General features: G+C 46.9%; 1 long non-coding RNA gene across 2 annotated transcripts; it reads right to left on the minus strand.

The window, feature by feature from the left end:
• Positions 1 to 7385: 7385 nt before the first annotated feature.
• On the minus strand, positions 7386 to 10285 carry LOC306816598. Of its 2 annotated transcripts, none has more exons than XR_013777722.1 (3): positions 10217 to 10285; positions 9198 to 9376; positions 7386 to 7455 (listed from the first exon to the last, which is right to left on the minus strand). It is a non-coding gene; the product is annotated as an uncharacterized lncRNA (long non-coding RNA). The 2 variants fall into 2 exon arrangements; XR_013777723.1 differs by lacking the exon at positions 7386 to 7455 and adding an exon at positions 8175 to 8211.
• Between the last annotated feature and the right edge of the window lie 397 nt (positions 10286 to 10682).

Here is a 10682-nt window from a genome sequence, read left to right on the forward strand (position 1 = left end):
ATACCTGGCTTGGTCATGGGAGGTTGAGGCTGCCTTCACTTGAGTGGAACTCCCTCTCTTAGTGCTTCCCTCCCTGAGTTGATGCACCCGTGCTGCCAGCACAGAAGTGGGTTTCTCATTTTGCCTTTTCATGATTTCCCCATGGTTGTGCAAAAAGAACCACAGGTCAGCTCATGGGGTGTCTCCTCTCTCCCTAGCTGGGGGATGTTGGGCTCTGATTTTGGGGCCTGTGATTCGCACTGATGCTGCACTGATCTTCCTCACCCCTTCCCTTATCTCCCTCATCTCTTCCTTTAACTCCTCTTTGAGCTCCTTAACCACAGCAGAGACATGAGCTTGCCTCGGGCCATTGATCACACTCTCATAGTTTCTGAGCTTGCTGACAGAACCCACTGTCTCTGGGTTGTTATCAGCATTAATTGTCCCAGTCTTCTTGGTCTGCTTCTCTGGCACCCATTATTTTGTGGAGGGGATTGCAGGAATAAAAGAAAATGAGCCCATGAACTACTGATGAGAAACAGTCACTGACAGGAACCAGTGGGTGAAGAAATGTGAGGGGGGAAAAGGCTGAAAACATGAGGTGCCAAGTGTGAGAAATGTGAGTGGAAGTAGGAGAAAAGTGCGAGGGAAGAAGAGGGTAGGAAACCTGAGTGGAAAAGGGTGAGAAATGTAGGGGAGAAAATGGAGGGAAATGTGAGGGGAATAGAATGATAATCTTTACTGGCAAAGAGAGAGAAACAGGCAGAAAATGTGAAGGGAATATTGTGAGAATCCTGAGGAGGATAGAGCGAGAAACCTGAGGGCAGAAATAGGCAGAAAACCTAAGTGAAAAAAGGGCACAAAATGGGACAGACAAACTGTGAGGAACATGAGACTAAAGAATTTTAGATGTGACAGAAAAAGTGTGAGAAATGTGAGAAGAAAAGGCTGGGAAACATCAGGGGAAAAGTTGCAAACATGAGGAGAAAACTTCGAGGAACATGACTGAGTAAAGGAGAAACACAAGGGCACAAAAAAAAAGGATATGAGATAGAAAAATTGCGAGAAACATGAGGGAGGAGAAAGAACAGGAAACTAGTGCGATGGTGCGGAAATGTGAGACGAAAAGTGTTTGGAAAATGTGTGGAAAATGTGAGCTGAAAAAAGTGGCAGAAATTAGTAAAATTTGTGAGGAAACATGCCAGGAAAACTGGGAGAATTGCAATTGGGAATAGGAGGAAATGTGAGAGGGAAAAGGAAAGGAAATGTGAAGAGAGAAAAGGGCAGGAGAGAAAGCAGTATTAGCATAACAGCTGTCATAATTCCTAACACATTCCCCCATACATTTGTCTATTTGGACAAGCCCAGGGCTTCTCTGTATGTACGTCTCTCCCTCTGCCTTTATTCCTATTTGGAAGCAGCCAATCAGGCAGGATTTGCCTGGCTGCAGGAGTTGCTCCAAGCTGGAACGTGACTGGCGGTGCTGATTTCCAGAGGCTTCTGTGTCCCAGGGGGAGGCAGGGCAGGATGGGCTGAAAGGTGCTGGCGCTGCTGCTGCTCTGTGCTCAGAGCCCCGGCTGGGCAGGGCACGGCGCCCACTGCGCTGGGGCTCTGTCTGCTGCCACAGCTGGGCACACCTGGGAACAGGGTATGACAGCCTGGGGAAACCATGGGGTTTGTGGGGCTGCATTGCTCTGCACACACCCAGGGCACCTGCAGCACAGAGAGCTTTGGGCCCCAGAAAGATAAACCAGAGGGGAACTGATGGAAAATATTCAATTTTCACGTTTCAATAGAAGTGACTACAGTGAAAGTTACCCAGCGGGACCCAATCCCCACTGCCAGGTCAGGGTGAGAAAGGAGGCATTACTTTATTTCAGTGCTGACTGCATGAAGAATCACTTTTCTAAATGTGCTTGCACCGAAATCTCACCTACTCGTTTGTAACCATGCAACTAAGACACTCTCATTACTTTGCTGAAACTCACAGGCTCAGCACTCTCCCAAATTACTTGACAATTACTCAGCAATTATTAGCAGGAGGTTAGGGGTTAATTGAGGGTCTCTGGTTGTCATTTGGGGAATATCCCATCCCTCAAATTCTCCTCTGATGATCAAGGGCCTCCTCAAACCATTTTCTTCCCCCTGAATGCATTCCAGCATCCTTCTTAGGTGGACCATGCTCTTTCTTCTCAAGTCTAATATAGACACTTGCACGCATCATCATGGAAATTAAGGAAGAGAGGTCTCAGCACTGTCTGTTAAAGCTAAAGAATTCATTATTTGTTACAGTTATACCTTTTCTCAACACGTTCCTTCTCTGGGAATTGCAAACCAGCATTTTGTCAATGAACCTTGAACATGCTTGTGCAGACTGAAACCACTTTGGGTCTTTCTTTCACAAATTCAAAATCACCTGCTGAAACTCTTCTGCTCCCTTCCAAATCAGTTCACTAATCAAGCAAAAGCCTCAGGCTCATCCTCGATTCCCTCTGTGAGATACGTGGTAATATTTTGCTGCAGCCGAAAGGTTATTAGAAAAAAGGATGGAAGTTGTTGCTTCTAGGTGTTATTTATGGTTTGGATTTGTTCTAGTCAGTTTGTAGGGTGTTACTGTGAGCTGAGAGTGAGGCAAGGATGAACATCAGACCAAATACAAAGTAGGATAAGAAGGGAGGGGACAGACATAAAAGTAGGCAGTCAGGAGAGAACCCAGGTTCTCTAGTTTTGTCATGATCCGCTGAACCCGAGTAGGAGTTGTGATGGTTCGTTCGACCCCAGGGTGAAAAAGACAAAAGGCAAGAGATTCACGTTTGTTTAGCAGAAAGCAGCAATGCTGTTTATTGCATGTTAGCAATAAAGCTTTGTGTGTGTGTGTGTGTGTGTGAGAGAGAGACAGAGAGAGGGAGAGAGAGAGAGATGAAGTAAAAAGGATAGAGAGAGAAAGATGAGATATATTTACCAACAGATGGGATGTATCCTCGTGATCGTCTGATGAGATGAGACGCGTGACTTCAATCCGTTGGGGAGAAAGAGATCTCGGAGTCTTCTTTAAGAAAGTCACTTTTTATAGTCCTTTTCCAAAGTGAGTGGCCTCTGCCCAAAAGGTGGGGAGATTTATGGACTATTGTGTGTGGAGATCGTAGCCCCATGACGCAGGTGCAGGGACAGGGTGTGATAACCTGCACCCTGCAGCATCCCATGACAAGCACCAGGCACAGCTACAAACAGCCCTTGGCCCACAAGCATCCACCTGGGCCAGGCTGGAGCTCTGGTTCAGGGCAAGTGGAGCAATCTCAGTGTCCAGTCTCTGATGATGGTTCTGAGGCAGATCAGAGAAACATTAGACTGACTTACACCATGGAATAAGAAACCACAGCTATGAAGGAAAGAGCTTCATGTGTAGCTATGAGTTTTTTGAAACTGTGTGGTTTTGTAAGGCTGCCAAGTAATGGAAACAATAGGCTGATTCTGTAACTGGGGGGAAATTCTGACTTGGGGATGTGAGTGCTTGAGAGCTGTAACTGCTTGGGGCTGCAACATTATATGAGGCTGAGCTGTGAGAACAATCAATGACTTCAATGACTTCAATAACTTCAATAACAAACTCTGATTTCAACTCCTACTTCTGCTATGTTTTTTTTTCTTGCTCGGGCTTTGGCTTCCAGCTTGGATTACCCTGGAACTGAGCAGTAACTGCAGTGCCAGGAGGGTCCCGTTGGTGGCTCAGGAGCAGCTCCGTTGTCCATCAGCAATGTGCCCGCTCCTCCTGCACGCTGCCGCTCCTTCCCTTGCAGTGCCAGCAGGAGCTGCTCCCTGCCGCCGGCAGCTCCTCTGCCTGCAGTCCCTCCCAGGGCTGCCAGGACAAGCTCCCTCTTGCCTTGAGCCAAATGCCTGTCTGCACCTTGGACTGGCTTTACCAGGTCTCTTTTTCAAATGTTGGACTCCCAGACTTGAGCCCCAGCCCATTGGTTATTTCCAACACAAAGTAGATTTACACCATCAACCATTTCGGTTTTACCTAAGAGGTGAATCATTAACATTGTGCTGCTTTCTTGCACCCAGTGTCCTCTTAGACCAAGAACTGTTCCTACAGTTTAGTTTGTGGCTATTCCTACACCATTTTATTCCACACTGAATGACTAAAGAAAATCTATCATTTTCCTTATTAAGTTGACGCAACAGCTTAGTTCAAACGTGTGAAAAGAGAATGAATGTCATAATCCCATTACATTTTTCCCCTACCCAGCGAGGGTGCTGCCTCAGGGGGTTCTAGACATGGACCACAACTCACAGACAAATAACCTCAGACAGGTTCTATTACCCACAGATTGACAGACCTGTGAGGAATTGGGTGCCACAGCCTGTCATACACTCACCAATGCTTAATGACCACTGAAGATATTGGGAAAACATTGATGTGGTCACTCATCATGGAAATGAGAAGTGCCCCAAAGCCAATTGCAGTTTCAAGGGGAAATTTATTACAGATTGCTATGACTGCGATGCTTATGTACAATGACCAATTTCAAGTCAATGATGGCTACAGAATGGTGCAACTCTGCTGACTCTATAGATAAAGATAGAAATATCCATTTCAGTTTCCACAATCAAGTATGTTCCATGTCACTAAGTACTGCCTACACACACACACACACACACACACACACACACACACACAGATATATATAGATATGTTTGCATATAAAGAACCAAAGATCAATTGAATGATCTGAAAATTCGCAGAGCAGTTCTACACTCAGTGGAGTCCCAGAGTATTCTCAGCAGGCTTTGCAGGGAGTTCTTAGGAAATGTGTGGCTCTGCTGCCATCCCAAATCTGCGCCTGAATGCACACAGGGCATGTGCTGGGCATGGCTGGAGATTTTCATGGCCAAAATCCCCCAGCATCATCACCTTTACATCTGCTCATTGCTTTGGATAGCACAAATCACACAACACCCATCTCAGCTGGCAAATGCCATTTCTTGCAGATTGTTACAGCTGCACTGCTGATCAACACATACACAAGAATCGATTTCAGTTGAAAAATGTCATTTATTACAAATTGCTACACCCACGCTGACAATACAGAACTATACAGATCTCAGTTAATGTTAAAAAAAGGGATTTATTACATTACTAAAACAATGCTATGCAAAAATATATAAATATCAACTTAAGTTAACAAAAACCTAATTTACTGCCAAACTCTAAAACAACTCACTATACACAAAGATCACTTAGGTGCTTAACTACTTAATTTATTACATACAAGTGTACAGCCCATATAAAAACATGAACATATGCACTCCCCCTCTAAATAGCCCTACACTAAGAACTCAACAGATAATGTTATACAAATATAGTACTCCATACATGTTTAATTATAATTAAATACATGTGTATACACATATAAAAAATACAGATATAACTATAACAATCTCCTGGTCTACATAGAGATTAAACATTACATATTAAACACTAAATAGATACATAAACCAAACCTATCAATATAAAATATCACTGTACCAAAAAATATCCATGCAACAGCATCAATACAAATATTGAGCAATACCTCTCTACATAAATGTAAAAAAAATTACATGTAGAAATAGATTAATATACATAGAAAAAAAATAGAATATATACACCAACGCAAATACCAATATACCCTTTTAAATGTAATATACCTATAACAGCATCAATACAAATAGATATCTACACAAATGAAAACCCAGGAAATAGAAGACAGATATAACAACATATACGTGTATTCATCATGTTACATAAGTAACATACTTAGATATACAAATACACTTATATGTAATTACATATATATATGTATATATACACAGATATACATAGGTAATCCATAAATATAACAGATATATGGAAATATTCCTATACAAATAGCAACCCACATAAGAAAATATCCATATAATTATCCCTCTCTACATTCAAGCTCATGTATGTTTAAAGAGAACTCAAAACAGAAAATTGGATTCCAGCATCCCCATCTTCAAATCCTCTCCCTCGGTCCCTTCATCCCATGCAGAGCAGCTCTCCTGGACAGAGGCAGCAGACGGGACATCTGGGAAGCAAAGGGAACACTGAGTCAGGAGCAGGGCCTTTCCCTTGGCAGCACCTGCACTTCCATCAGGGAGGAGAAAATCTCAGTCCCCTCCAGGATTGCTGGAAAGCAGCAGCAGGCCGAGGGGCCAGGGTGTGGCGAGCGCAGCGCGGCGGGACTGTCCCGCAGCCCCGGCACAGCCGGCACAGCTCCCGGGCCCTGCCGGCACAGCTGCCTTGCCCCAGGACAGCCCCTGTGCCGGCCGGGGCAGCTGCGCCGAGCAGCCCCAGCACGGGCAGGGCCGCTCCTGCCCCTGTGCCGGGCACTGCCCACGGCCACAGCCCACGGCACCCTCACCCCACCCTGCCCCACCGGCCCTGGGGCCTCACCAGCCTCTGTGCCAGCAGCAGCTCCTGCTCACTGCTCTTGCTCGGGGCCTTTGGCTTCTCCCTGCTGGCTCCTGTCACTCCTCCTGCTGTCTGCAATGTCTTCACTGCAGCTGTGGCAAAAACGGAGGCTCAGGAATTGGTTCCAAGGCCTGGCAGAGCTGCAGTCCCGGACCCCTCTGTGCTCCCTGCTGGCCCCTCCATCCCCTCAGCCCCGCCATGCTCTCGGCAAACCCCGAGTCCCCTTCAGCTTCTTCAGACCCCCGCAGTCCTCTCACCCCCTCAGTCCCTTCTGACCCATCCCATCCCCTCAGACCCGTCACCCCCCTCAGCCTGTGCCACTTCCCTGTCCCCTCAGTGCCACCATTGCCCTCTGCTGCCCCACACCCTCAGCCCCAGCAGCACCTCAAGGTCACCGTCCCTTCAGTGCCAGCGCCCCCTCAGCCCCTCAGCCCCTCAGTCTCACCGTCCCTCAGCAGCTCCTCAGGGGACTCTGCCTGGGGCCAGCGGCAGCTGCCACCGCTCCAGGGACACCCGGGGCTGGAACTGCTGCTCCGCCCGGCCCGGCCCCAGCTCGGACCAGCACAGGAACAGGGGACAGAGGGGCACAGGGGACAAACAAGAGATGGAAAAGGAATCAGAGAGGGGAAACACCTTAAAAATGCACCCTAGCCCTACACAGCTCACCTTTAACTAAAGAAATATGTATAAATATAAATATAAATATAAATATAAATATAAATATAAATATAAATATAAATATAAATATTTAATTAATAGTTATTAAAATGCATTACTAGTAATAAAAATAATAACATATATATATAGATATTAATATTACCCTATACATATATATATGCAAATCTGAAAATCTATAAAAGTAACTACATATAACTATAGAAATCTCTAAATGTATCTATAAACAGTGGGGTTCCACCTGCCCGATGGTCACAGGCTCTCCCCCGGTTTCTCCCTGGCACGCAGGGCAGCCCTCCTGGCAAGGTAGATCAGATGGATATCTGGGAAGCAAAGGGAACATCCAGTCAATATTGGCCTCCGTCCATCTTTCCCTTTGGAAGTAACTGTCCTTCTGTCAAAGACTGTAAGAGATGGCCTGGAAGGCAGACTCTCAATTGGGAATTTCAGGCCTGCTCTTTAAAGAGCTGGAATCCTTCCAAGTTTTCAAAACATTTGATCTTTTGAAGTTTCCCAATAAACTCACAGCACTCACAGCGCAAATGGCTCCCATGAGAGCTTGAAACACACAGTCCCAGCTGCCACAAAGAAGCCCAGCCTTGTTCTTTCTCTGTGCTGACAGAGAGACCTCAGTCCTCACTGAAATGGCTGAAACTGAAGGGTGCTGTGAGCTGAGTTATGAATCCAAATTGGGATACCCAGCTTGGTGACATGAATCCCACAAGGTGAGGTTTATTCCTGGCTCTCTTGCCACACCAGAGGACTCAGTGTCAGAGCCTCTGGAGAAGCGAGGAGGGCAGGGCTTGGGGAGGTTGTCTCAGTGCAGGATTTGAACTAAAGGCATGGGAAGCACCAATCCTGCAGACAAGAACTCAACTCTTCTGATCTCCCTGCCTGTCAGAGGCAGGCAGAGCAGCCCTCTCACATCTCTCTAAACCAATGGGGGCTCTGTCCTTACCAAGCTCCTTGGGTTCCTGGGAACTGTTCCCAGAGCTCGCAGTGCCAGGCAAACCTCCCTCTGCTGCAGTGCTGTTCATAGGCTCCCCTTCTGAAGGCTCAGAGGCAACATTAATATTCCCCTTGAAAGAGAAACAGAAAGAAATAAACCCTTCTCACCAGTTACACAATGCATTCATGGCACACATACCTAATCTCTTGTTCCTAACAAGAAATCTGGGCCACAAACACCTTCAAAATTCAGATTTGACTCCTCCAACATGGTCCAAAAGCTGTCAAAGCTGACAATGCTGAATGTGGGGGTGACACTGAACACATGGATGGCTGCTAAGGAAGGAGTCCTGCCAGTTCCTGGATCAGGGAGGTGCTCCTCCCTCCACAGCCCTGTGCAGAACAGTCTCATCCAGGCTGCAGCTTTGTAGAGATTGCATGGGAACACACATCTCTTCCCATACAGATGCCCAACAGCAAGGTGATTAAGCTCTGGAACATGGACAGCAAGACTGGGCATTTTGCCCAGCTAAGGATTTCCCAGATAGAAACTGGACTGCAGGCACCACCTTACTGAGAGGACAAGAAAGCTGCAGCTCCAGCCCATCCCCAAACATGGCTCTGGGAGCACCTACACACATGACAGGGCTCACACAGCAGCAGCAGCTGCAGCCCAGCCCTTGCTTTGCCTTGGCCTTCCAACACAAAAGAGGCAGAGCCCACATCTGCTGCTGCAACAGAGGCACCTCTCACATGCCCCTCCCTGCATGGCACACTTTGCCTTCAGTGCCATTCTCCAAACACTCTTCTCTTCTTTCCCATCAAACAAAGACTGGTAGAATGCACAAAGCTTTCACTTCCTCATCACAAATGGCCCCACAGGAGGAATTCTTCCCAGGAAAAGGAGCACTGAAACTTGGCCGACACAGGCTCACACCTCTCATCCTCACTCAGGGGAGTGATTTTCTCATTCCTCTTCTTTTAGAAACCTTATTTTACCAAGAAAATCCTTCCCTGTCCATTCACAACTGAATTCAAGAAGCCTTTGCTTCTCAGCCAAGTAACAACTTTCAAAAGCTCTCAGTCAGCCCCTTTCATCCCTGTTCAGCAGAGTTACCTGAGCAGAGGGAGACCTTTCAGGCGGGGAGGACGAAAGCATCTCCTCCAGTGTCTCAAGCACCATGTCCAGATCCAGCGGGGGCAATTCCTCTTCCCCAGGAGTATCCCAGAGCCACCTGGGGGCTCTCCATGGTGCATAACCAGCATAGCCAGCTGGAGCACTGGGGGCTGAAGTGCCTGGAGTGGCTGCAAGAGTTCAAACACATTGGTCAGGCTCCAGAATGTGGCTTTGGGACACGGAGCTCTATGCTGCCTTGGATCAAACACCACAGGAAGCACACAGCAACCCCAATCCTGGAAACATACTCAAACTTCCCAGGGAATTGGGAGAGTGAGCTCTCCCTCTTAAAAATCTTTCTTCTGAATTATGTGTATGTATATGAAAGGATGGATTCTAAAATTGATCTGTATATACACAAAAGCACTTTATAATCACTGCCTTCTCTATCTCCCCATCAGCTTTTGGAGTCGATGGCTTTGTAGTTTCTCATAATAACAGACCACAGAAAGCAGATTCACCCAGGAAGAGCCCACACCTGCAGACACACATCCTAAACTTAAACTGTGAGTTTCTTCTAAAAAGTATCCTTGTGGGTGAGGCTGAATTCTATAGCTGCAGCTGCTCAGGGGATGCACAGAGCTCGTTGAATTTTAATAACATTATCTGAAGGAGAGACAACCTGCAAACTCTCAATATCCTATCAGGGTCCTAGTTTGACTTCATTCAAAAAAAGAGTTTACCTGACACTGACCAGTCGTGGACAAAGGTTATTTGCCTTGCCCTTGCACCCCTACAGAGAGGCTGTCTGGAAAATGCAAAGAACCCACTCCAAAACGGCAGCAAGGAAAGGAAAAGCAGAAAGAAATTCATTTTGTTGTCATGTTTCCTAGCAGACTTGACATTTCTACCTGACTTGCACTTGAGATCAACCCATGACAGAGCACTGCAGGAAAATATTTCAAACAGTCAATTTTCATGATTGTTCTGAAAAGCAAGGATAGAAACTCTTCCCCTACCTGATGGCCAGTAGGCTGGCAAGTGCTGCTCAGGAAATGTGCAGCTGCTGCTCTCTGGAACTGCCACCAGAGTGCTTTGGTGGTTCACGGGACCTTGTGGAATGACAGACTCAGGCTGAAATTGAAATGTGTCTGTGCCTGGCTCCACTGATGAAGCCCCAAGAGGTCCAGATGTGACAAACTCTTCCTCAGGAGGTTCTGTGGAAGCCTCACACACTTGAGCAGCTGCACTCATCCTGGAGGGGCCTGGAAGCACCTCTGAATCCCCAGGTGAGGCAGCACTGTTGGCTGCGCTGTGCTGCTCTGAAGATTTGCAGCTGCTGCCCTCTCGAAGGGCCCTGCTGGCAGCTTCAGGGTCGATGCGCACCAGCGGAATGGTGAGCTTGCGCAGATTGAATTTGCGGATGAGCTCCCTTGATGGTTCCACTGGTGAAGCCCCAAAAAGTCCAGAGGAGGCACAGACTTT

This window comes from Erithacus rubecula (assembly GCF_903797595.1).
Source record: "Erithacus rubecula genome assembly, contig: scaffold_711_arrow_ctg1, whole genome shotgun sequence".
Lineage (NCBI taxonomy): Eukaryota > Metazoa > Chordata > Aves > Passeriformes > Muscicapidae > Erithacus > Erithacus rubecula.